Genomic DNA, 25,410 nt, shown 5'->3' on the forward strand with positions numbered 1-25,410 from the left:
AGCAGGGCCTGGCTATCTTCAGAGTCTGAGGACAGAGGCATCAAAGGGATCAGAGCCTGGTAACTTTGATGAAGGAACCAACAGGAAATTACCAGCCTCTTGCTGACAAGGACAAAGACAAGAAAAGGCCCATTTGAGCCTCATCTCTGTCTGAACTGAAAGAGTCAGGAAGCAGAAGGGACCGTTCAATCCTGCCTCCAGAGCAACCCTGAACCCTGGCTTCCTCCCTTGAAGAACAAGGTGAAGGAAAGGTGAGGCAAGTTAAGATAAACACCCAAACTTTTGGCTGCTGGATGAACTGAATCTTTTAATTTAAACTGTCAGTGGGTTCTTTTTTTTTTTTTCTCTTTTCCTTTTTTAATCCAAACTGTAATCACACAATACTCCACCCAAGTGCTTGATATGGATTTCTAAGACAGATCCTAACATAGTCATACAAAAATCCCCTCGGAAATGTGCACTTTGTACTGTGTCTATGTGTAGGTGTGTTTAAAATGTCACGAACTGGAATGCCTAACTCTAGTTCCCAGGAATTAATCACTTAGAAGAGTGATAGGGGGGAATTAACTTGCTTTAACACTTATAAGACTCTCCAAAGCAATCGCCAAAATAGAACTTGCTGAATAGAAGTATGGTTATCTTTCCATAAGAACTAGAACTCTTCTTTTTTTGTTTAAACATTTATCTCTCTATAAAACTGCCTTGCAAAAAGTTTTTCCCGTGGGGCTCAGCTGTAGGTCATAGATACTCTGGGAATAAAGGTGTAAAAGAAATTTTTGCCTTTCTTTTTGGTTACAATTCAATGAATTTTAATAAATGTATAGATTTGTGCAACCATCATCATTATCCAATTTTAGAACATTTTCATCTCCCAACAGTGCCTTCATGCCCATTTGCCGTTAATTCCTATTCATACCAAGACAACCACTGATCTGTTTCCTGTCTCTATAAATTTGCCTTTTTTGAATATTTTATATAAATGGAATCAGAAAATATCTGGCTTTTAGCATGTTTTAAGGGTCATTCATACTGTAACATGCATCAGTATTTCTTTTCTTTTTAATGCCGAATACTATTCCGTTATATGGATATACCACATCTGTTTATCCACTCACCCGTTGATGCACATGTTAACTGTTTCCAGTTTGGGGCTATAATGACTAACGCTGCTATGCACATTCAGGCACATGTGCCTGTGTGGACATAAGTTTCCAGCTGTCTTAAGTAGACTCCCACGAATAAAACTGCTGGGTTGTACAAAGGAATATTGACTTCTGCTATACACTGGGTTCCATCTGATTCAGGTGTGCAATGTCAGTAGAAATCTACCAAGCAATTTTTTTTTTTTTTTTTTTTTTTTTTTGCGGTACGCGGGCCTCTCACTGTTGTGGCCTCTCCCGCAACGGAGCACAGGCTCCGGACGCGCAGGCTCAGCGGCCATGGCTCACGTGCCCAGTTGCTCCGCGGCATGTGGGATCTTCCCGGACCGGGGCACGAACCCCTGTCCCCTGTATCGACAAGCGGACTCTCAACCACTGCGCCACCAGGGAAGCCCTACCAAGCAATTTTTAACATACTTTTGAAAATCCGCTGACGCTATCATTCACGGAAGGGATGGTCTAAAAATAACCGACCACCACCAACAAACAACTGCTGTCACTTAACGAATTCTTAACCAAAAAGCAAAGAACACATTCCGGATAATGTCAGGTCAAATGTGACAAGGCTCATCCTTGGTCCTGTCTCCAAAATGGAATTAATGAAACTTTTCTCACGGATCAAGCGCTGTCCTAACCATCGCCAATCCCCGACATCACTGTATACCTGCAATTAGACTGATGAGGCCTTCCCGTTCCCTTCCTGTTTCCACTTTCACTTACGTGGAAAGCATGAGAAAATTCAGACAAGCATTAGTAGACAAGGGCAAACTCCGAGTATCTCTGAGGGAGAGTGGGGCCTTGTTCCCTCCTCTCCTCTGTAACTTCATTTATAAGTGGAAGCGTTGAGGTCAGAGCACCCCATCACCATGTACTGCCCCTTCAGAGTGCGGGGACCTGGGCGGTGGCGTAGGACATACTAAGCCCATACAAAGTTTTAGGGCTTAGAGCAGACAGAAGTGGCAGATGAAAAGGCAGGACCAGAGAGGATGATAAAGGAAGTAGGCAGAGTGTGGAAGGGACCAACCTGTGGAGGGAGAAGAGACAGGCACCGCGTCCCACTCACTGCGCTCTCGGGGAAAGCGCTCCGCCTCCTCGGCCTCGCGAGGGCCTCGCACCGGCACGTGTAGGGTGAGGGTGGGGGGGTATGTAGCGCCCAGAGGCCTGTCTCCTTGCGGCATTTGGGAGGTAAAGGGGGCCCACTTTACCTCCCAGCGGGAAACTCACCGCCCCCGCCCCCAGCCGAGGAAACGGCAGTTTAAAGGCCACGGCCACACGGAGGGCGAAGGACGCGGCAGCTTGGCTCAGGACGCCGGCTGGGGCGGCGGCCGACGCCTCAGGGATCCCGGAGTCGCCGAGAAGCCGGCGGGCGCACGGAGGGGCGGGGGCGTGGTAGCCGGATGGCCCCGCCCCGCCCGTCGCCCCCGCGCGCAGCCCAGCGCAGTCTCTTGCCGCGTGCAAACGTGAGGGTTCTGCGTGCAGCTGGGACTCAGGCGAACAGGGCTAGGAGCCCGAGAGCCGGCTTTGGCCGCCCCCACTCACCTCCCACTACTACAGTCCCTTCCCCCTTCGCGCACCCTCCGAGGCTTTCTCTTCATTCTTCGACCTCATTAGTGTTAATTCCTCTACTCCTCTCCGCCCCTCCCGCCCGGCTTTCCCTCCGCTTCCTCCTTCCCCTTCTTCGCGGGCCCATCACTCCTTTTTCGTCCTCATCCCCGTCCCTCCTGGGATTCCTTTTCCCCATTATCCGTTTGCTGCTCATCTTCTCTCCGTCTCTGCTTTGTCCGCCGCCCCCCACCAAAGGAACTTGTTCCGGCCAGGGGTTCCCACCAGGTCACAGACGTCCGCCTCCACCCTAGGGACGGCGGCGTGTGCGGGTCCCAGCACCACTCCCGAAGCACGAGCGCCCCGCCCAGTCCCTGGCGTGATTCCGAAGCCGAGGCCCCGCCAGCCTTTTCTCCCGGCGACTCGCGAGGGCAGGAAGCAGGCCCGGGGCCCCCTCCTCCAACGAGTCCTCCTGGAAGGCTACGGGGGCCACCCAGGGAGGATGCAGGCACTGCGCCCTCAGGCCCGGTCTCCCGCAGAACTGCACTCTCCACCGAGCCGGGGCGGGCGTGCGGCGAGGGGGCCTGAGGCAACAAGTGACGCTGTGTGCGGGCGGGGGCCACTGTACCTGCCTGGCGCGGGGGCCGGGCCGACCCTGGCTAAGCGATCCCGGCACCCGCCTTCCCCACACTAGGCTTTGGGGATGGGGGGAGGGGAGGGAGAACTGGGAGAGAACAGAGACGTGGTTCTTCCCAAGTCCAAAGTCTCCCTCCCCCCGGTTTCACCACCCGCGCCCCAAGCAGAGTTTGCTAGGCATGGGGAGAGGGAGTAGGGCAGAAGCCACCGACGTGGAGGGATCTTTGGAACGTGGGGCGATGGGGTGAGGAAGCACGATGCCGGATTGCCTCCCCCACTTGGCCGACGCTTTCCCCCTACCCACCACCCAGGCCTCCTGGGCCAAGGGCCCAGCCTGACCAGCTGGAGCGGATTTGGGCGAAGGAGGAAAGAGGGGCCCCGGAGCCCTCCCCAGTATCCCTGTGCCGCCCTTCCTGATTGGCTGTGCGTCCCTGGAGCCCAACTTCAGTCGCTCCGGACTCCGTCTGAGCCCCAGGGGAGCCGGAGTGCGGCGACCCAAGGCGGGAAGGGGGCGGCCACGAATCCCGGGGGCTGACATCCCGGGGGCCCCTGGGGGGAGGGACGCGGACGGGCCGGCCCCCGCAGCCTCTGCGAGGCCCAGCTCGCCGCGACTAGCGGCCTCCGCTCCTCTCCACCCCCCGCCCTTTCCTTCCCTCCCAGCGGCGGCCTCCCTCCTCCTCCGCCCCCCCACCCCGCCCGCCACCTCCCCCCGGTTTCTCATTCCTGCCACCAGCGCGCTCGGCGGCTCATTCCGCGGCCGCCGCCAGACGAGGGGAGCGTCGCGAGCAGATGCCGCGGGGGCCGCTCGCAGCCGCCGCCGACTTGTGAATGGGACCCGGACTAGGGCCGGGGCTGACACCGCTGCGCTCGCCCTGCGCCAGATACCGACGGCCCGCACCTCGTGCCCACCCTCCAGGGCCCCAGGTGAGGCGCGCCGCCAGTGCCTTCCTCTCGCCTGGATGGAGCTTCTTCGGGTGGGGTGGGGGTGTCTCTGGATGAGAATGTTTGGGGACGGGGGAGAACTGACTCGAGACGGTTTCACTAATGCAAAGCAGAACCGGGGGGAGGGCGGAGGTAAGATTTGTTTAAAAATCGAAAAGGAAGAAGGGAGCCAGCTGTGGACGCGGGCAGCTTAGGGGGCAGAGGCGCCAGATGTGCGCTCCAGCCTCTCCCCCAGCTCCGGCCTTTTATGGGGTCTGCGCCGAGGCCGCGAGACAGGGGCTTTGCACCCGGCTGGAACTAGAGGCTGCAGAGCTGCGCTCCGGACACGCCGACTGCCCCCGGTCAGGTCTCCGGGGAAAGTCGCCCCCGGCGCGGTGCCCGCCCGCCCGCGCTGCGACTCTCTGCGAAAGCGACGACATGACCGCGCTCTGCAGGATCCCTACCCCTTCCTCCCCATCCCCGCCGAGTGCTCCCGGGGACTCAATTCCTCCATCGAGACCGCCGGGGAAGCCCCGGAAAACCGAAGGAACCCAGCTCGGGTCGGCGATTCCCCCGGCACTTTTATAGCGTGGGTTTGGGTCCACTGACTGCGGCTGGGGCTGCCGACTGCGATGCGCGCGCCAGCCCTCAAGCCGGAGTCTCTTCGGGGGCTCGGGGGGCCGTTTGTAAGCACCCGCCAGCTCAAGGGGTGACCCGTAAGCGGCTCAGACTCGGGCTCGGCTCTGGCTGGGGCTTGGCGGAGCTTGCCGGGGTCAACGTTAACTTTGCGAAGCGAGCCTTCCCCGCAGCCTGCGCCTCCTCCCGGAACGCGCCGAGCCTCTCCAGCTCCGCACGCACGGCCTCCCTCCCTCATGTTTGCCCCGGAACGGGAGCCGGGGGTGAGGAGCTTGGAGAACCCCGCAGAACGTGGGGTCCGGCGAGGAGAGCACCCCTCTCCCCCTACACCCGGGTACAGCTGTAGGAGGCCTGCCTGGTGCTGTGAAGAAAAGAGTCCCCAGAGAAATTGGGGTCAGGGAGGCCCCCGGGTCGCTCTTCTTCATCCCTTTCTTGCCAAGGCCTTGCTCCTTGCTTTCTGGGCGGAGGGGGGGCTCGGGGGCGATTGTGTCCACACGCCTCCTTTTCCCGGGTGAAAGGTTTCGAAATGCTAGAAAAAGAAAGCCCTGTTGCTTTTGCTGATAATGCAGCAGGAATTTCACGGGCCAAAGCACTGCTATTAAGAAATTGCATCTTTTAATTATTTAATAATGCCATCCCTGCATGACGACGGGTCATCCCTAAGGGGTGGGGTGGAAGGTTGTTTCTAAAATCCTGCTGCATGTAGGTATACATCTGCCTATAAAGTCTTCCCTCCCGTTTCCCTCTAAAGAAATCGTTTTCGGATGGCTCTGCAATCTTTCCTGGTTTTCCTCTTCCTATCATTCCTATCAGTTTCATACGAGGCAGAGTAAGTTTTCGATTTAATCACAGGGAAGACACGATAATTAATCTGGTGAGAGGATGGATCGATTTATCACTTGGGCTTACAGCAAACATCGATGGTTTTGCGGGGTGTCTGGATTTCCCGGGGACCGAGGTGTAGAAGTGTTCTCAGGAGCGAGGATCTGCCAGCATCGCATGAGCACATTTGCCACGCTGGGCTCTGAGAGCTAGAGCCTAATACCATGAGAGAGAAGAGAAGAGGCTGACCTTCATTTCATTAATCCTGGAATTATTTTCCCTACAAATACAGAGATACAGCCATCAGAACCCAGAAGTAATCACTGCCCAACCCCAGCTGCAGGGAGCCTGGTCTTCTTCCAGTAGAAGAAAGGAATAAAAGTTGCAAAACAAAGAGACAGAGGGTTGGGGCCAATGCCAGAGGGACCCTGAAGCTCCTGGTCACTAAAGTTCCTTAGTCATGAGCTCTAATTCAAAGTTTTAGAGTTGGCCAGTGGGCCTTGGAATTCAAACCTCTGTGCAAGACTGAAATCCTGCCTAGCACAAAGGAATGTGAGTAGTTTTCAAGTACAGACCAGGAAAAGGCATCTGAGAGGCCAGGAAACTTTGCTTGAGTGAGAATTATCTTTACATCTTGCTTCTGAAACACTGCAAATTAATACATTTAAAATGTCTTGCAGCTGCACTTTATTATTAATAATTATTATTACCATTATTTTCCTTGTTATTTCAGAGTCTGTATAAGCTGGTCATTTTATTACATTGTCAGAAAAGAAATAAATAAATAACCCTCCCCACCCCTGGGGGAGGGAAAATGAAGAGCCGCACTGAACGGACTGAGATAGGATAATCTGTTGAGGCCCAGACACGTAGATTTGCTCAAACTGAGCTTATTGCTTACTAGAAAAATAGGCTTTTGAAATAGCTCTAATTGAAGCACTGGACCATCTTGATAGCACTTCAGAACTTTCATTATGTTCAGCATTCTTATCGAAACACCAGACAGTAAAATTACTAGAAACCTAAATTCTGTTTTCAATTAAGATGCAATATTTTGTTAATTTGAGAATTTTTTAAAAAGTTACATCTGTTTTTTTACGACCCAGAACTCATGTTTCCTCTTTGCAGTGTTGGCTGTGGTTGTGTATGTGTGTTTATTCGTGTGAAGAGGAGGGGCAGGGTTGGAGAGCCATGCTGTGATTTGGGGGAATACAGATCAATTTCATGGTCCTTTAATGCACTTGTCTTCATAATTCATGGTTTTTCTTCCACTTTGAATAGAATTACATGGCTGCTTTGTAAAGATTCTGGTTTGGGGACCCTCATATGGGAAACGCCATGACTTTGACCTCAAGGCTTGATTTACAATGCCAGAGCTACAGTCCCATAAGCATAGTGTGTCCCAGAACCTTGCCTGTGAATGTCTGTGACTTATGAAGTTGACAGTTCATGTAAACTTTGATCTGTGATATTCAAAGCTATTTTCAGAACCATCTAAATATCTGCAAATCTGATTTTAGTCTGCCTTCATTTTCTACACATTTATGTAGGCAGATGTTCCAAAAATATGATCATTTCGTTTATTTTCAATATTGATTTTTTTCACTTTGATCATAAGAATACCTTATCATTAAATAGTAATGATAAGACAGTGGTCTATAGAGTTTGAAAGTAGGTAGCAAATCTTTTTTTCTTGAAGTGTCAAATTTGCAGAATAACTATAAATTCCAAAGTTTTTATTTTCCCTAGAAAATCTCAGCATTGTGTAAATTCACCAGCCAGTGGTTTAAGGGATTGGAATGTGTTTGGGATGTTTTTCCCTCTTATGCAATTGGTCCTTGTTCCATAAAAAGTTACCTGATTTGTCAAGAACCCCTGTTCTAGATTTACCAAAACATCGTAGTTGTCAGCCTTTCCAGTCCAAAGTTATTACCCCTGAAATATGTAAATATCTTTGGTCTCTCTCTGTCTCTCTATTTATAGATATGTGCGTGTGTGTTATTTAAGGGACTAGGGGAAAAACATCAACAGGTCTGCTAAAAAAAAATAAATAAAGCTGGAGAAAGTTGGACAAATTCTGGTGCACCAGTAGGAATGAGCTTTTCCATCAGGATTACTATGATAGCCATCCACAGCCTCCTCTATGGGCAAAGAAGGACTAAAGAAGACACTCGAGGAGGATAATTAAACATCTTTCTGCTATAATTTTACACTGACATTGAGAGCCTTGTGCATCTCTGGAAATGGGCTCCTTCGCGGAAGATTGCACTTTTGGCCACTAGAGGGCAATGGCACCCTTCTCCAACTTCGTGCGTGAGGCCCATCTTCTTTTGAGGGCACCATGAAAAGCGGTTTTGTTACCAGCAGCCTTGTCTGGACCTCTCAGGAGAGACCGAATTCAATCTAGCTGTGGTTCAGGCTACCGCTTGAGCAGTTTGTCAGGATTAACATCTTTCTAGTCGGTGGATCCCCTTACCTTCACTCTCTTCCCACCTTGGAGCTTACTAGAAAGTTGCAATATCTGAATCTTGAGATGTCTGAGCAGGAGATGGATGGGGGCTGGGCTGTATGAGAAACAAGGTCAGTTCTCACTGAGTCAGTGATCTGGGAGGATTTTCTGCCTCTTTTTTTTTTTTTTTCTTCCGTGCAAAAAAGCGTCATTTCAGACTCTGAGGGGAAGAGAATGAATAAAGAAGAAAAATATTAGTGAGATTGCTGTGATATCATTGCCTGTTCTTTCAAGAGGTTTTTGAAGACGTTTGCAAGACATTTTTAATTTGCAAAAAAGAATAGCACTTTGATCTTTGGTAAACACTTTGGGGCCTGGAGTTTTAATAAAACAGTAAATGTTTTACTACTACCTTTGCTGTACAAAAGCTACCTTTACTACTACCTTTGCTGTACAAAACCTAACTTTAGCAGAGTGTAAAATTTAATTCAAGATTGGTCCTCATGCCCTGGAGTTTAATCATTTGACTTTTTTTTCCTCCTCAGTGATATGGAAATTACTGCTTATGATTAAATTGCGTATTCCAGGCTGCACAAATTTATATTTGTTACTGTTTGATAGTGTCATTAGGAAATTCAGAAGAATGAAACAAAAAACTAATGCTATATTATAATTAAGAGGAAAGCTCTCTTTAAAAAAATAAGTTCTGTCTTAAGTAGATTCTTATTTGTATCTTTTTTTTTAAAACTGAGTCCAGTTGCCTCCCTGGTGAATCAGCAGTGGAGTTCTTTGCAGCTCTCAGTGTGTTGGAATGCATGGGCAGTTGATGAAGGAGGGATCAATGCAAATGGATTATGGGAGGGAGTATTAAGTAACTCAGTGGAAAGTAAGACAAAGTGTTTTGTAAACCGAAGCTCACTTACGCTGGACAGTTTATTTAACTTTTAAAACGAAGGCACTTTTAAATTGTAAGTGCTTGTGAATAATGCACGCTCATTAGAACTGGAGGGAAAATTTCACTGTTATTTGGTTTAATTAGCTGTCAGACAGTCACAGAGTTCCAAGATGCTTATAGAGATAAAGCATTGTTCTTGAGTCTCTGTGGTCAGGGTTTCTGCTCAGGCAGAGAACCTAGTACACAGGATGTTAAATGAGATGGGAGTCTGAGAGAGAAGAAGAGAGGAAAGGAAGAAAGAGGAGGGGGAAAAAAAAAGAGTGTGGGAGAGACTAATGATGCTGTTTCTCATGGCAGGCCAAGGACTGGTGTCTCTCTCCCCTTTCCTCTCTCTTTCTACTCATTTAGACCATGTGAGGTGCTGAATCCAGAAAGCTGGCATACACAGCCTTACAGGCCACAGTATACAGTGGCCAGAGCCTTATTCTATTGCTGCCTGGCACTGAGTACTCATCAAAGGATGTTGTGAATAAGCACTGCCTTTTTCTCGAAGTTTTCTGGTTATTCCAGTTGAAGAAAAACCTTCATTTACTCCATGAACCTCCTTATTTTCTGGAAATCCTCCTGACACGGTCCTCTGCACTGGCATGACTTCGCAAATTAAGATTACTTCTCCACGTTCACTTTTCTTGAAGAAAATGGCCACCATGATGATCATCTAACATAGCAACCATAGCAGTGGAGGCCCCACCTGAATTTAGTTTAAGACACACAGAGATCTCTTTTCAGCCATTGTTAGGCTCCACCAGTGAGATCAAACAGTGAGAATTCAGAGCAGCATCCCTGCCATGGATGCTGTTCTATTCTCAGTAAGAACAAGCATGGATGAAGGCAGGGATAGGGACGCATTACTATTTAAAAGGGACGCATTACTATTCCAGACTAGCTTAAATGATCATTAGTCTCTTGATAAATTGTCGCCATTCCAGAATATGCCTGTTTGTTTTTCAGGTAAATGTAGTTTGGGGTTTTCAGGAGGGTGAGCAGTGACGGTCTGACTTGTGGAAAGACTGCAGCTTGAAGAAGCTCTTGCCCTGTCTGCCGTCTTCCTCGGGCCGGAGCAGAAGCCCAGGGATTTGGCATCACGTTAAAAATAGCAGGAACCGTCACCCCCACGCAGCTGTTGATGGTGCTCTGTTTTCACACCCAGTATCACAGTCAGGCTGGGCTTTCCAAGGCTCCTGGTTCTTCCAGATTGTCCTGCTGTGTCCCATCTGTGGCCTCCTTGTGTCATCTGTTCCTACCCCAGGCCCTGTGCATTCGCTCCTGAGTGCAGGGTGCAATGAAAGGAAGGCTCTGCCTGTGTTTGCTGGGAAAAGGGCAGGGGAGAGAGCCAACTTTATGAGACGCTACTCTGTGAAAGGTGCTGCACCCACTACCTCCTTAATTCTATGCCGTCACCCCATGAGGAGGGTACTGTCAGCTCCATTTTACAAGCGGGGAAAATGACCCCCAGGAGGATTCCAGACACTTGTCCAAGCTCACCAGGCTGAAGGAAGGAAAGCTGGGTGTCCGAGCCTGTCTGACTCCACATGCCCAGCAGCGTTCTGCTCTGTGTGACGTGTGTGGCAACCCTGGGCCTCCTCAGCTTCCTGGAGAAGAGCAGCTGGACAGAGAGCTGAGCTGACGGCTTGACCCTGTGCCCCTACAGGATCCCAAATCTTGACCGTAAAAGGAGCCTCTGAGATCTTATGGTCTAACTCTCCCTCTCAGCAGGTTTTCTGCTTGCCACTCACCCTGCGGCTGCTTCAGTGTCCTGATGACAGCACGCTAGCGACCTCTCTGGAAACCCATGACATGAGAGGTGATTCATTACCTCTGCTCCTTAGAATGCCCGCTCATATGAGGAGCTAAAATACCCCTCTGCTGTAACTTTCTCCCAGCAGTCACTTTGCCCCTGCTCGCCATCGCTTTTTCCTTCTCTGACAGCCCTACAAATATTTGAAAATGGCATCCAATGACAGTTAAAATCCAATAAGAAGTATTTATTGAGCACTTAGCTAGTTTCGGGCACTGTGCTAAGAACATTCTATAACATGAGACTTATCCACAGTGACCCTACGAGCTGGTAAAATGATTGCTAGCTCCTTACAGAGGAAAAACCCAGACATTCCCAGTGTTCCACAGCTGGCAACTGGCAAAGCTGGGATTCAGACTCGGGCATCTGACACCGAACTTAACCCCTAGGTCCGTGTGCTCTGCCATTCAGTGCTTCAGCTAATCTGGCGAGATGCAGTTTACAGACCTCTCACCGTCCTCATCTCTCCCTTCTACTTCCACTCCATTTTGTCAATGTCCCCATTAACATGTGACATCTTACATCAGAGTCTCTATTGAAGTCTAACCACCATACGGTGATTGGACCTCCTACTACCTGTAACAAGGACTGGACATCCCACTTTACCAAGTAGAACTCTCAGGAATCAGATGTTTGAAGTCATTAACTGAACTATCAGCTATTCCAGTCGATCTTCTTTTAGCGATGAGGGTCCAGGGACCCAGAGAAGAGCCATGGCTTGCCTGAGGTCACTGGGTGATTTAGGAGCAGAGGGGAGCAAGAACTGGGGAGTGGGGGGTCTTGGCTCTTAACCGGATCTTTTACCACTATCTGAAAGCAGAAGCCTTTATTATTTTTTCTTTAGAGTCTATATACCTGTGGTCTGATTCTTATTTAAACAGATCATTGGTTCAAGTATATAGATGTGTATATATATATATAGATAGATAGATATATGTATATGTATGTATTCACCCTGCAACATCATTTGGCAGTTAAATCGTAACATCTATATATGGGGCTTTGCATGAATCTGCTATTTGGAAGGCAGGGTCAGCCAATGCAGTGCCATTTGATAATATTTTGCAATATGTACCATTTGACTTCACCCTTCAGCTCTGTCCTATCTGAAAGACATCTACCACTAATACCTCCATTCCAAGTTTCCAGAGATAACAGAGTAGGAATGGCATCCTCACCTTGCCACCCCTAAGCTTTCACAGGGCCCTCTGGCAGGGTTTGGTTTGAACTCCATCTCAAACTCATTTCTTTGTCCCATACTTTATTGAAAGGCCTGGGCTGGGCACAATGAAGTGGTCAAATCACAGGGCCTTCCCTCAGAGAGCTGACAATATCAATGGTGCAGAACACACTAGGTCTGTCTGTAACATCTCAAGGCCTCATACTGTCCATGCTGCAAAGGAAGTATAAACAAAGAGGGCCACAGTGAGGACAAGCCACATGCAGTTTAATGACCAGGGACGGTCTGGGGAAGGAAAAACAGCATTGCACTCCTGCATGGTAGGAGGGGACCCTAGAGGCCACCCAGACCAACACGTTACGCCATTCCTGGCTACCATGTGGTGATGGCTGGAGCATCATTAGTCATATGGAGCTCGTTACCCCTGGATGCAGACCACTGAGACATTAGGAGCTTTCACTTCTAGAAATACTTCCTTAGGTTGAGCCAAACTCTGTTTCCCCAGAGGTTGCATTCTTTGGTACAAGCCTTTGATGTCATGCAGAATAGATATAATTCTTCCTCCCCATTGCAGTTATTCAGGATCTAAGTTGTCTTCCAGGATGCCTTCTCCCTGGTCTTAACATCTCTAGAATGAACACCCCATTCATTTTTGCTCTAGCCCTCCTCGGAGGGAAGGACTGAAGACAGAAATCTAGAGGCAGCTAGACTCTAGACTATCAACTCCCTTCTACACACTTCTTTTATTGCATCCCGAGGCTACATTACATTAGCTTTTATTGCCAGCCACATCACCCAGAGGACTTATGCTCCACAGTTTATTTGTTTATTTGTTTTTCCTTATGTGCTGCTGTTAGGTCACATTTCCCCACCTGTCCCTGTGCACATAAGACATGATAAGGCACCTTCAGCCGTGCTAGGGAGTCAGGCTGCCTTGCTTCAAAGCTTGCCGCTTCCCAGCTGTGCAAGTCACTATATCTATTTCTCAATGTCCTCAACTGTAACGCTGGGTTAATGATATCTACCTTATAGGATGGTTCTGATATTAAACGATATTAATATATAAAAAAGTGTTTAAAGAGTGCATGGAATGAGGTTGCTGTTATTATTATCTCTGTTATACTTCATATCTATAGTCTGGGTCCATTGATCCAGCCTTCCAAAATGTTTTTTAAATTTAAACCTTTAGTCTCTTGTCCAGAATATCTGTCATCCCTCCTAGCCCCATGCAATAGTTTGGTTTACTCAGACACCTACCTTTCTTATTAGAAACAAAACACAACACAACAATTAAAAAAAAACAGAATAGAAGCAGGGACAGAATCTTGTTAAACTACAGAAGACACTCCTTTTGAGTGATTCCACCCTGAAATACAATATTCTTCATGTTACTCATTTCTTGTAATGCATAATTGCCGTTTTGTTTGCTTGTTTGTTTGTTTGACTGCATAGCACCCAAACCCCCTTCCTGTGTTTGGAGACTAACCCACAATAAGACTCTTTAGAAAGAAAGCCCTCGTTCTACTCCACAGCCTTGAAGGGCCACAGAGTTGCTTCCCTAGCTCTCCTGGAAGCTAAAATGCTGATTCAACTTCCCAGTGTGCTTTAAATTTGGATTCAGTATCTTACACTTACGCTTGTGCACGTGAGCACGTGCACACACACGCACACACAATCACTGGTCATGAAGAACTCCCTCTGGTCATTGTGGCAGTGACTGCTGTATCATCAATTTCCAAGGGTAACCAGGGTGGTGGAGCAAGCTATCGCTACCCGTGTTCAGCGGGGACAGCCACAGTGCCCTCACCCACCTGGTTCTGTGGCAGGATCTGGTCTGTGGTTCTGACTGCCCAGGCTCCTACATTCCTGACCATTTTCTGACCCTGCTTCTCTAGTCTTCCTGCAAGCACTGTGTTACCCAGAGTCTGTATCTGTTGCTTTGAACTAAGAAACCCAAAAGGCTTCATTTCCCTGCATATCCTTGCAAGACTGTTGTAAGAAAACTTATCCCCTGCAATACTGAGTGGGGTATCTGGCTTTTGAGTTCCTCTCAAATGCTTAATAGAATGTTGATAGACAGATAGATGTTAAGGTGTGAGGATAGAGCAGAGAAAGCCCTTATTAAACATTGAATGGTCCAGTTTGGGTTGAGCAAGAATTGGGCAGGATGTCAGGACCTAAGCAGAAGCCTAGTGATAGGCTCAGGAGCTCAGAGGATGAAGTAGGATTTCCATAGGCAGCCATGGTGGAGAGCATAACTGCTAGGCATCTGAATGGCAAATGGTCTCTTGGAAAGAACAGGGCAGATTGTATGGTAAAGTGGCCCATGGATGCTGGCTCTGGAACCAATGCAAAATTCCCAAAAATATTATCCAGAGAAAACTAAGGCCAGATTCAGGGACAAGAGTCCAAATTGTATTCCTAATCTAAGGGCAGCCAGATAGAAAGGAGTATTCTGAATTCAGAGCCAAAATCTTGGAGAAGGCAGGATGGAATACATAGGAGCTCTCTAGGCATTGATACGAGCACAAAGGATGCCCCCATAAGAATGGGCAAGTGACCTCACCACATCCCAGCTTCTGGAGGGGACAGCTCCCACACCCTCCCAGCATGCTGGCCTCTTTGTTGGCCCAAGGATTGGAAGATCAGGTGGAAGCTGTCAGTGCTTAAATTAGGGCAGATTAGGGCAGCAAGGAAAGACAGAGGAAAGCTTCCTCTGCAGCTGGTCCCTTATCATCCCAGGACAGCCTAACCCACTGCTGAAAGGAATCAGCGTCATCCTTCCAGAGAGTGGAGCTTTCAGGGAAGCTCAGAGTTTCAAAGCTTCTGAGACTTGCTAGCCTGTCTGCTGGGCCAGGGAGTTAAGCCACTGAACGGTTCTGATGTTGTGGCTGACGGCACCCCTTGCCCAGGCCTAAGCCAGCGGTCACCAAGCTGCACAGAAGTCTTGGAGCCGTGCATTTCAGCTTCTGTGTGGCACTCCCTGACAGGTCACCGTGGACACAAATCCAGATCATAGACCAAGAACGACCAACTAAACATAGGTGAGGCTGTTCGGGCAGCTACATCGATAGTTATCTTTCCATTGTCTAACTTTTTAAAGCACGCATATTTAAAGGTTTTAAATATTTAACAACATATTTAAAGGTTTTATAAAATAGTTCATTGACAATAGCAGCAAAACTGTGTTTAGATTCCAAATCCAAATTGAAAATCCGGCGTACTTCATGCAAACAACTCCAATTCACAACACTTTCCCCTAAGATATCCCAATAGCGAAGGGAGCTTGCTCTTGAACTGCCTCACTCCACCGTATACTTCATATATAGACACACCTGCAGTATAAGGTGTAGTTTTCATTTTTATTATTATTCTAGGGAACTTAAGAAGCACTATGTAAACGAAGCATCCTATTAGTATTATTATCTTAGAGTAAAAATTGCAATTTAGCAGTTAGAACTGGGCACACTCGCCTTCAAAGTAATGCATTGGCGATTCTTGTGTTTTATTCATCACTGTTCCTCCTGCAAACCTTACAGAGAATCTTCAACTTCAGCAAACCTCCACAGTGCGTTTGGGAGCATTAGTCAGGAGACTAATGCAGCCTGAGAGGATATGTCTCTGAAGTGAGGGATGGATCCTGCGGAATCATTTCAGCTGCTCTCGCCATGAACCCCCTCCTGCCGTGCCCCGCATTGCAAGCCAGAGAGGGACCCGGTTTTCACTTACACAGAGGCATGTCTCATGTTCTTTTCTCATTGGGTGCTTTTCTTCTGTCTCATTTCCCATGAATGGAGAAAGATAACCTGTCAGCAAGTTTGCAGCCAATTGCTGACAGATTTTCCCTAATAGGCTGCCCTGTGGTTTCCTCCTTCTAGGCAGACCAGCCTAGTGAAACCCTGGTGTTCTGATAAATAGCTGTGTGGCCTTGGGCAAGCCAATTAACCTCAGTTTCCTCATCTGTAAAGTGGCCTTTTGGGTCCTTTCCAGCTCTAAAATGGTCTGGCTCTCAAATCTTCTTCCACAAATCACTTGGCATGGTGCCTTCTGACCGTCACATCTCAGCATTCTGGAGAAGGAGCCATGCAGACAAAAACGCCAGGATGTAAATGCACAGCTTTGTTTTGCCTGCTGGTGATAGTGGGCAGAGGAGGCATGCAGGGTGGTGAGTTTGGGACTCTTTGTGAAGTATGTTGCATGTCAAATTTAGGGCTTTGGACTTCATTCCCCAGGTTCTAGGGAGCCTTTGCGAGTTTAGAGCAGGGGAGTGATGTGTTCAATGCTTTATTAAATGATTTCTGGACCGGCATTGAGAAGAACTGACAAAGGGGCAGAGACTCTAAACAGGGAAACTGACAGGAAGCCGGGAGTAGAGGGCAACATTATTACAATCACTGATGTGTACTGAGCATTTACTATGTGCACACACTGTGCTCAGCACTTTCCATAAATTATGTCAATCCATCCTCACTACAACCTTAACGAGGTGGAAGCTATAATTATCCCCATTTATAAAACAGGGAAACCAAGGCTCAGGGTAGTTAAACAACTTTCCCCAGTGTTATGTCTCTGGTAAGTGGACAATCAGGGATTTGAACAGAGAGAATTTATGTTCTTCACTGCTCTGTTACAGAAAGACAGACTCAAGAGGCTTCCAGGATAGGTTCATGAGACTTGCTACTGATTGTCAATAAGGAATGGGAATGGGTATTTTGCCAAGCGCTTACTGAGTGCCTGCTACTGAGCCTTCCAGAGATTATCTCTTTGCATCTTCCCAATAAACCCCAATACCACACTGATAGACAGTTGCAAAGGATTTGAACCCAGGACCTGAAAGAACCAGAAAGCTTTTCCTGTGACTCTTCTAATGCATCCCAAATTGCCGGATTCTTGGCTTTCTCCCTACCTGCGATGATTTATAGATGACACCAAATATTGTTTTCTGTCATGTGCTCATATGACTTAACTATTTTAAAAGATGTGTTAGGCAGAATAGAAGTTGTGATTCCATGATCCATGTTCTCTCTTGATATTTTGGTTCCTGTCTAGCCCTGGCATAGGTGAAGGGAAGATGCCGTCAACAGTGTCACAGAAGAACATTTATGTGGCACCCAGGGTTCAAAATGTGTTTCTAGGGGATGTTGAGAGAAGACATGTAAACCCACTCTTTGTCCTTCAGTGGGCACTCTCTCCTTCTGCAGCAAAGGTGGGAGAGTCACACCGCAGCTGCTCTGATGCATATTAATAAGGACCCAGGTTTCTGAGAGATAAAAAAATCATCTACACTGGATTTGAAGAGGACATGAAGATTTGACACTCCAAGCTAGGACTCAAAAACAAATGCAATTGCAAACACCAACCTGGCAGAGTCTTGTTCAAAGAGATGAAGTCCACAGGGTCTCTGTGCTTAGTATTTCTTTGTCTGCTCTCATATTCTTTGAGCATTTTCATCTGTAAAATGACCCATCCATTTCCTCATCCCTAATTTGTTAATCAACTCACCGTGGGACAAGAGGGAACTCACTTCCCTTGTCTGGATTTGTTTCCTCTTTTGTAGAATAAGAAGGTTCCAATGGAAAACTGCCTCCCTCAGGAAGAACAGCTGAGCTCTGTTTAAAAAAGTCCAAAAAGAAGAGTCAGTCACCTGCTTGACCCAGAGAATATACCTGTATTATTCTCCTCTTAACCCAGCTCCTGGACTTCAGATTTTCATTTGGACCGTGAAAACCAAATGGGTGGTAGGCTCTTGGAAACTCAGAACTTAATCCTCAGCTCTGGCAAAGAGCCTCCAGAACCTGTTCCCTAACTCATTTAAAGCAAGGGTTATAAAAACAAAGCAAGTGAGACAAGCTTTGTGGGTAAGAATGTCAATTGATTAAATTCATGGAAATAGCATCACTCCTCAAAGATTGCCTGCCTTTGCTTAATGTTGAAACTATTGATACTATCTCTAGTATTGTTTCCCCTGTTTTTACATTTGCATGGGCAATGACTCAACATTTTTTTCTGAAGGTTGTTTTCTTCCTCTGAGAAAGTTACATTGACTGTATGGGTTTGGCCCACTGATCATGCCTCCTCATGCAACGCTGATTTGGATGCAAAAGGGAGCTATTTTAGAAACAGTAACTTCACCTGCTTTGTTGCACCTCCCTTCAGGGCTCAGTTGGGCTTGCTACTGGAGAGCATTGAGAATGCCATTCACATGCTCTTGAATGTGAGAAATTGTGCTAATATAACTTTAATTTTTGTACCAAATTGAACAAAACTAACTAAGAAAACTAACTAAGAAATTAGTTTGTTGGAAATAATCATGGCTCCTGCAGAGGTGCCAGGTTGGCTAGTTACTGAAATGTGACTGTTACTTTGTGAGGTGACATTTGTGTTGGGCGGGTGTGTAGATGGAGGTCATCCAGCGTGCTGGACCCGGTTACACCCCCTGGGGGATTCCTAGGGGCCATTCCTGGCAGAAGCTTACCCCAGGTAGGAATATTCCCTCATCTCCCACTGTATTTGGCTCCCCTTCGGCCTCATTCCCAGTGCCCTGCTGGGCCTTGTACAAAAACAAGACAAAACAAAACAAAACAACCCTTTATGTAAATAGTTTGATTTCTATGACATTTATGCTTGACCTTAAATAAAGACATTGTGACTTGATGCTGTGTCTACAAAGGTGACCCTAGGGATACAATGTAGTTTGGGAAAGACTTCTGTCACTCATTATATTGAACATGTAGAAACAGATTTTAAGTCTATTATCTGTGAGGCCAGAAGTCTTTTGGCTTCATATTTCATAGGCTAACTTTTTTTTTTTTTTTTTTTTTTTTGTGGTACGCGGGCCTCTCACTGTTGTGGCCTCTCCGGTTGCGGAGCACAGGCTCCGGACGCGCAGGCTCAGCGGCCATGGCTCATGGGCCCAGCCGCTCCGCGGCACATGGGATCTTCCCGGATCGGGGCACGAACCCGTGTCCCCTGCGTTGGCAGGCGGACTCTCAACCACTGCGCCACCAGGGAAGCCCCCCATAGGCTAACTTTTCAATGTTATTTCCCCAAAGCACTCAATAATTTTTGCAGGATCCAGGACACTGCTAATACTTCTGAGTTTCCGAAGTCAGCGTGGGTTCCTCCTCATCTTTTGGGGTTTCTCTTTTGAGCTAATGCAGCACAGAGTGATATAAATTCAGTATCCTCTCAATGCTCTGTTGTGCCTTCATAACAACAGTAAAAATGTGTACCATTCCTTGATGATCTTGGTAACGTGCTTTAAGTTCATTATCTCTAGTTCTGTGGACAGCAGGGAAAGTCTGATCTGAGTATAGAGCAATGATTAAAAGCTCACTGTGAAGAAGGTTCAGACTAGGAAGGTTGAGATTTCACTGCCACCATTTTTCAGCATGTGTGGCCATGTGTATATAACTTATCCTTTTTTTGTATCAGTTTTCTCATCTGCACCGTTGGGATGACAATGGCATCTACAAAGATCTGAGTACTTAGTAAACGTTAGCTAATAATCTGTGAGTGAGAAGTGTATTGTTATTTCTGTTTTGCAGAGAGGCAGTGGAGATGCAGTGAGTTTAGACACTCTTGCCCTGGGTTATACTGCGAGTGACACTGTGGATATTGTATCCAAGTTCAAGGACTCCAAATTCATTTGTTCCTTTCTGTTCCCTCTACTGAAGTTGACTCAGCTATTGTTTCTCTCTTCCACCCCAAACTCTCATCTGGATTTGAGGGGTAGTTTTCCATTGCTTATGAAGGTTTCATGCTGTACTTTTTAAAAAAAACTGCCATAAATAATGCTCTCTTTCCCAGCATGACTCGTATTTGCATAGCTCTGAGGATGTTAAGAACTCAATTTTCTCCACTAAATCCTTTGTTTTTGAGCTTTTGTATGTTTATAATTGAAATATCAGGACAAGGACGATAGCTCTCTAAGCCAGTGCTGTCGAATAGACATGTAACGCAAGCTACCAATGTGAGCCACACATGAAATTTAAAATTTTCTAGTAGTACAAGTAAAAAAGTAAAAAGGAGATATGTGACAATTGTAATAATGCATTTTAAGCCAATATATCCAAAATATTATGATGCGTAATTAATATAAAATGACTGATGTGATATTTCTCATTCTTTCATACTAAGTCTTTGAAATCTAGTGTGTATTATACACATAAAGCACATCTCAGTTGGAACTAGACACATTTTAAGAGCTCAGTAGCCACTTGTAGCTAGTAGATACTGTGCAGATAGAGCAGGTCTTAATTTTTCAAAGGACAATTTATACAACAAAAAATTTTTAAACTATTGGTGAGGAAGATGCTCTGTAAGACACATTATTATGTTATCTAATTTTATTCTCAAAACAACCCTGTACTTTCACCCTTATTTTTCAGACAAAGAAACTTAAGGCTCAGGTTATGTAACATGCTTATCATTATGCAGCTGGCAAGATGCAGAGCTTGAATTTGGATTTCACAGGGAATTCCCTGGTGGTCCAGTGGTTAGGACTCCGCACTTCCACTGCAGGGGATACAAGTTCAGCCCCTGGTCAGGGAACTAAGATCCCGCAAGCCGTGCGGCACATCTCAGTTGGAACTAGACACATTTTAAGAGCTCAGTAGCCACTTGTAGCTAGTATATACTGTGTAGATAGAGCAGGTCTTAGTTCCCTGGTCAGGGAACTGAGATCCCGCAAGCCGTGCGGCACAGCCAAAAAAAAAAAAAAAAAAAGAATTTAGATTTCACAAATTTTGTCTCCCTTTCCAGGGCTCTTCCTACAATACTGTAACCACCTGACGATGATGATGATGGTGATGCCACGATGATGAAACATTAGTAATCTTAGCATAATACTTCTGTTAACCCCCGGTATTGGTGAATTTATAACACTTTCTCTTACATTGTCTCACTTAAGGTTGTGTTTATTCACATATGATACACAACCCTTTAAAATAAGTACTTACATCCTAAATGAGCCCTGAGCAGTTTGCAGATAGAAAGGTCCAAAGCAAACCAAGAAGATGTGATAACTCAGTGACCCAGCTGCTTCCAATGCCATATTTATCCAGGAAATCAGATTCATGTGAAGGTTAGAGAGAGTTTCAATGGAACGAGTAAAGTCTGAACAGTAGGGAGATGCAGTGTGGTGCTTGGGCCATGTGGGTACACACGTATGTGAACATGCTTGTGTTAAGACCTGGACAGAGGGAGACAAGGAAGGCACAGGAGACAGGTTCACACCACATGTCAGTCTTGGCACCTTTTGAACCACAGCTTCCTTAGCCCCCTTCTTTAACACTTCTTAGCTCCATTGCAGCTCTCCCAAGTCTCCACCCCAAAGCTGGGTCTAACAGAGGGATCCACAGAAAGGGGGTGGCCAAGATAGAGTCATTCTTACCTACACCCAGAGATAATCCTGGCTTCTAGAAGTAGGAGTGAGCTAACGTTGACACAAGCTTCAGACCTTGCAGTGTGGGCTACCTGCGTACAAAGCAAAATACATTAGATTAAAAATGTGTCATCCATCAGTCCATACATTTAGCGAGTTTTCATGATACACGGATAATCCGTTAGGCTGCAGATAAAAGGGCGGGCAAGACAGACATAGTTTCTACTCTTATGGAAAGCCAATAAAATAGAAACAAATGAACAAAATATTTTTTCAGTAATGATGAGTGTGATCAGTAAAACGTGGCACTGTGATGTGTTAGGAAGTGACTGATATTTGAGAATGACAGCCACTCTCTCTGCCCATCCCTGCTGAGGAGTACAGCTGATGAAGATGAGGAAGGTGATTGTGATGTTACTTACCATTATTGGGGGCCTCCAAAGTGATGAGTAGAGGAGAAGAAGGAAGGAAGAAGGAAAATAGAAAAAAGAAGAAGAAAAGTGAAAAAGAAGGAAGGCAGGGATGGAGGGAGGGAGAAAAGGAGGACAGGATATCAGTGTCATGGCCGACATTTTTCATGAATGATTACAGGGAATCCCAACATTTGTTCTGAGAGTCAGGTCCCCTCATGTTGAAGGACAGCCCCAGAGAGGGAAAGGAACTTGACCAGCAACACAGGTGAGGTCAGGGCTCTGCCAAGGGCAGAATCTGGGCCTCTTGGTCACGGCATGTGTGTTCATGCCCATGTCTCCTCATGGGTGTTCACTGCCTTTATGCCAGGGACGGTCTGTCTTAGCAGTGATGTAGTGGGGTAGTGGTATGCATCTCTTGGGGCTTCTGAGAGGTGGATGAATGTGTACAACAAGTTTGTGTAAGTAAATGGTTGAAATGGATAGATTTATTAGAATATAGTTCCTCTGAGTAATGAAAAGAAGCTTTGAGATGATGCCTGGAAGAATACAGCCCACACATATTGGAGGGATTGCTTTGAGGGAAAGTTATTAGGTTTTCACTTCTGACAGTATAAAAAAAAAGCAACTAAATGTCCATATCAGGAAGAAACATTTACATTAAATCTGAACTTCTGCCTTCATAAGAGATGTTAACTATTAGTGGAAGAACAGAGAATTGTTTTCTCAGAGGGCATTAAACACAGCAATTGTCTACCCATCTTTCGTATCACCAACAAACGCCATTCTGGTGGAGATACCCTGGTGGCCCCTTAATCCAACTTCCTTAAATTCACTGTCTCTTAGGTTTTCTTAACAAATTTGAAATTTTACTTTTGGATGCAGGTAAGGAGACAACTGTCATTCAGGGGAGTTAAATTGTGTCCCTGACTGCTGTCAGGAGATTGTATAACCCCTTCCATTTCTTTTGAGTATGAAATTTTCTGTAGTTTCCCATTTGTAAATATTGATGTACGCATAGTGCCTCATCCAGGATTCTATGAGGAAACGGAATCAATAGGATATACATATATTAAGAGATTTATTGAGAGGAATTGGCTTAAGCTATTGTGCAGGTTGGCGAAGCATGTCTGAAACCCAAAGGGCAGATGGGCAGGAAGGGCAGACGGGAGCTGTAGGGTGTGAGCTGATGCTTCAGTCCTCAGGTGGAATTTCCTCTTCATTAAAGAAGCTTCCATTCTCTTCTTAAGGCCTTTCAACTGGTTGAATCAAGCCCACCTAGATTATCTAGGATAATCTTCTTTACTTAAAGAAGATTGAGTCTAGAGTTTAATTACATCAACAAAATACCTTTGCAGCAACACCTCGATTAGTATTTGACTATATAACTGGAGACTGTAGCCCAGCCAAGTTGACACATAAAGCTGACCATCACATGTAGTAACTACATTTTCTAAAAACTGTATTTTAGATGGTGTAGTATAGTAATCAAAGGGTATAATGAGTATGAAGGAATGTAAAATATGGTATTTCTCGTAACAGTGTGAGAATATGGTCGGCCATACCCAGCTATCTAGAGCTCATCTCTTCCAAAGATGTTTGGAGACATCTTTGCATACAACCAATTAGTTGTGATTCTGTCTTGAAACTCACTGTGATGTCACACTGAGAGGCAATGCAGCAAACTGGACAGAGCTAAGAGTGAGGCCAACCTGGACTCAAAGCCTCGCTGTGCTATGTAAGAGCCATGTGAGTGCGTCTGTGACTTAACTGCACGAGAGAATAAAACACTGCCTCGTAAGTTCTGGTGAGATTCGCTTGAGACTTGAGAGAGGCTTGTGCAGTGAAAGGCAATATAGATACATACATGCAGAGATATGTGTATGTATGTATGCAAACACACACACATGCACACAGAAGCTATTTTAGCAAGCATGCATTTATACACAAAGCATCTACTAGGTAATAGCCACAGTGCTAGGTACTAGGCACACTGAGGTAAAACTATCAGTCTCTTCCCTTAAAGTGCTAATAGTCTGGAGGAGGAGGATGTAATTAAATTGGTAATTTCAGTATGTTCTGATCCACGCTGTAATGCACACATTTAGAACCATAAAAAGGCCTCTTAGATGTTGAATAACTGAAAGCAAAATTAATTAGCTAGAAGTCTGTTCTTTGAGTATATGCTCCTTGTACAACCATGAGGACCAACTCTGCCTTAATAAGGAATTACTATGTGTTAGGGTTTAACTAAATCTCTGGACAGGCTGCCAGGAGAAAGGTGGTTGGCTTCCCAGAGGCTGGCCAGGTGAAGAGCTTAGACAGTATGGTTTATTTACTTGTCCATTTATTTGTGGCTGTTTCTGTTCTTAAGAGAGGTTGAAATGGCCTTCATAAATACCAGCTCTGCACTAAGATTTCAACAAAATAAACTTAAAAAGAAATTAAGATGGGGGGAAGCAAGAGGAAGGTTGTAAGGTAGAGCAAGAAACTTCACTGAAAAGCACACCATGATTTATGACGTGCAGCACTGTTTCCTAGTAACCTAAGCAGCTGGAGAGACACCAAGAGTTAGACAACCACCACAAATGAAAAATGCATTAGTTTCCAGGTGAGACAAAACATTTCTTGGCACTGATGCCCGTAGAATTTCTTTCAAAGAGCCTTATAAAGAGACCAGTGCCTCTAACAGTATAACAATAAGCCCAGAAAACTGTACACATAGTACATATGTATTTACATATAGATGTATAGATGTACGTATATATCAATATATAGAGAGAGAGATGTATATGTATGTATAGATGTGTGTGTATATGTATGTGTACACACATATCTCTAGGGTTGCTTAATTCAAGTGGGGGCCCAAGCATACTAGACCACTTAGTAATCAAGATTCTTAGGTAGTGACACTTCCATGGAATTTAGAAGATCCTGTCTCAGTCCAGCATCTCCCCAGTCCTCTCCTTGTTCCTTTAACACACTGCTCCATAGCTTTCTCCCAGAAGGAGCCAAGAGGGCATGGACTAGAAACAGAGGAATATAAGCAGGTAAACCAGAGCTGCTGATTGTTCTAGAACCACACCACTCTTCAGAGTACTGGGCTCTGAGCCACTGAGAGCCCCGAGTTCTGGGCGTCTCTGTCTCTAGTCTCCTCTACTAGCTTCATACAAGGCTTTTCCCTTTGTGGCCCCAGAGTTTACCTGTCTATGAGTGGGTCACTGGACTCCTAAAAGGCTTTGGGTCTCAGAAATAAATAGTGAACAGGTACAGCATCCAAGGTGGGTTTTAGCCTTTGGCCTCCCATGAACTCCTGAGAAAAGAGATATTTTTTTCTCATTACTGGAAATTTAATGAATCTGTTTAGTATATCACATCACTACATAAACAATATTAACACAGGGTTCTTTTTATTTATATACAGACATACCTTGGAGATAGTGCAGGTTTGGTTCCAGACCACTGCAAAAAGCAAGTCACACAAATTTTTTGGTTTTCCAGTGTGTGTAAAAGTTA

At 46.0% G+C, this 25,410-nt stretch overlaps 1 protein-coding gene across 6 annotated transcripts in view; it reads left to right on the forward strand.

Moving 5' to 3' along the window:
- The first annotated feature begins 4,091 nt into the window (after positions 1-4,091).
- CDH11 (cadherin 11) overlaps positions 4,092-25,410 on the forward strand; it is a 140,101-nt gene continuing 118,782 nt past the window's right edge. For all 6 annotated transcript variants that reach the window (XM_033845170.2, XM_033845166.2, XM_033845168.2 and 3 more), the window contains exon 1: positions 4,092-4,262. The gene's annotated coding sequence lies outside the window, so the exon portion shown is untranslated. The remainder of the gene's footprint in view (positions 4,263-25,410) is intronic.

Source organism: Tursiops truncatus, chromosome 19 (assembly GCF_011762595.2).
Source record: "Tursiops truncatus isolate mTurTru1 chromosome 19, mTurTru1.mat.Y, whole genome shotgun sequence".
Classification (NCBI taxonomy): Eukaryota; Metazoa; Chordata; class Mammalia; order Artiodactyla; family Delphinidae; genus Tursiops; species Tursiops truncatus.